Source organism: Mytilus trossulus, unplaced genomic scaffold (genome assembly GCF_036588685.1).
Source record: "Mytilus trossulus isolate FHL-02 unplaced genomic scaffold, PNRI_Mtr1.1.1.hap1 h1tg000961l__unscaffolded, whole genome shotgun sequence".
NCBI lineage: Eukaryota > Metazoa > Mollusca > Bivalvia > Mytilida > Mytilidae > Mytilus > Mytilus trossulus.
The window spans coordinates 1-2500 of NW_026963573.1; positions in this window are offsets into that span (position 1 = coordinate 1).

A 2500-nucleotide genomic window follows, 5' to 3' on the forward strand; every position below is an offset into this window, starting at 1 on the left:
GCTTCGATGGATGGTCGAGAGACCCGCGGTAGCCTGCCTGCGTCTAACGTACGGCTTCTCGATGAACAGTTCAGCCTTGTAAAATTTTTTTTACCGAGGGTACAGTCAGACGGCTTCGATGGATGGTCGAGAGACCCGCGGTAGCCTGTCCGCATCTAACGTGCGGCTTTCCGATGAACCTTTCAGCCTTGTAAAATTTTTTTACCGAGGGTACAGTCAGACGGCTTCGATGGATGGTCGAGAGACCCGCGGTAGCCTGCCTCGTCTAACGTGCGGCTTTCCGATGAACATTTCAGCCTTGTAAAAATTTTTTACCGAGGGTACAGTTAGACGGCTTCGATGGTCGAGAGACCCGCGGTAGTCTGCCTGCGTCTAACGGACGGCTTCCCGATGAACATTTCAGCCTTGTAAATTTTTTTTTACCGAGGGTACAGTTAGACGGGCTTCGATGGTCGAGAGAACCCGCGGTAGCCTGCCTGCGTCCTAACGTACGGCTTCTCGATGAACATTTCAGCCTTGTAAAATTTTTTTTACCGAGGGTACAGTCAGACGGCTTCGATGGATGGTCGAGAGACCCGCGGTAGCCTGCCTGCGTCTAACGTACGGCTTCTCGATGAACAGTTCACCCTTGTAAAAAATTTTTACCGAGGGTATAGTTTGAAGGCTTCGATGGTCGAGAGACCCGCGGTAGCCTGCCTGCGTCTAACGTACGGCTTCTCGATGAACATTTCAGCCTTGTAAAATTTTTTTTACCGAGGGTACAGTCAGACGGCTTCGATGGATGGTCGAGAGACCCGCGGTAGCCTGCCTGCGTCTAACGTACGGCTTCTCGATGAACAGTTCACCCTTGTAAAAAATTTTTACCGAGGGTATAGTTTGAAGGCTTCGATGGTCGAGAGACCCGCGGTAGCCTGCCTGCGTCTAACGTACGGCTTCTCGATGAAAATTTCACCCTTGTAAAAAAATTTTACCGAGGGTATAGTTTGAAGGCTTCGATGGTCGAGAGACCCGCGGTAGCCTGCCTGCGTCTAACGTACGGCTTCTCGATGAACATTTCAGCCTTGTAAAATTTTTTTTACCGAGGGTACAGTCAGGACGGCTTCGATGGATGGTCGAGAGACCCGCGGTAGCCTGCCTGCGTCTAACGTACGGCTTCTCGATGAACAGTTCACCCTTGTAAAAAATTTTTACCGAGGGTATAGTTTGAAGGCTTCGATGGTCGAGAGACCCGCGGTAGCCTGCCTGCGTCTAACGTACGGCTTCTCGATGAAAATTTCACCCTTGTAAAAAAATTTTACCGAGGGTATAGTTTGAAGGCTTCGATGGTCGAGAGACCCGCGTAGCCTGCCTGCGTCTAACGTACGGCTTCTCGATGAACATTTCAGCCTTGTTAAAATTTTTTTTACCGAGGGTACAGTCAGACGGCTTCGATGGATGGTCGAGAGACCCGCGGTAGCCTGCCTGCGTCTAACGTACGGCTTCTCGATGAACAGTTCAGCCTTGTAAATTTTTTTTACCGAGGGTATAGTTAGACGGCCTCGATGGTCGAGAGACCCGCAGTAGCTGGCCTGCGTCTAACGTACGGCTTCCCGATGAAAATTTCAGCCTTGTAATTTTTTTTTTACCGAGGGTATAGTCAGACGGCCTCGATGGTCGAGAGACCCGCGGTAGCCTGTCCGCGTCTAACGTGCGGCTTCCCGATGCTTCCCGATGAAAATTTCAGCCTTGTAATTTTTTTTTTTACCGAGGGTATAGTCAGACGGCCTCGATGGTCGAGAGACCCGCGGTAGCCTGTCCGCGTCTAACGTGCGGGCTTCCCGATGAAAATTTCACCCCTCGTAATTTTTTTTTACCGAGGGTATAGTTAGACGGCCTCGATGGTCGAGAGACCCCGCGGTAGCCTGTCCGCGTCTAACGTGCGACCCCACGATGAACATTTCACCCTCGTAAATTTTTTTACCGAGGGTATACTTTGCGGCCTGGACGATCGAGAGACCCGCGGTAGCCTGTCCGCGTCTAACGTGCGACCCCACGATGAACATTTCACCCTCGTAAAATTTTTTTACCGAGGGTATAGTTTGCCGGCCTGGACGATCGAGAGACCCGCGGTAGCCTGTCCGCGTCTAACGTGCGACCCCACGATGAACATTTCACCCTCGTAAAAATTTTTTACCGAGGGTATACTTTGCCGGCCTGGACGATCGAGAGACCCGCGGTAGCCTGTCCGCGTCTAACGTGCGACCCCACGATGAACATTTCACCCTCGTAAAAAATTTTTACCGAGGGTATAACTTTGCCGGCCTGGACGATCGAGAGACCCGCGGTAGCCTGTCCGCGTCTAACGTGCGACACCACGATGAACATTTCACCCTCGTAAAAAATTTTTACCGAGGGTATAGTTTGCCGGCCTGGACGATCGAGAGACCCGCGGTAGCCTGTCCGCGTCTAACGTGCGACTCCACGATGAAAATTTCACCCTCGTAAAAATTTTTACCGAGGT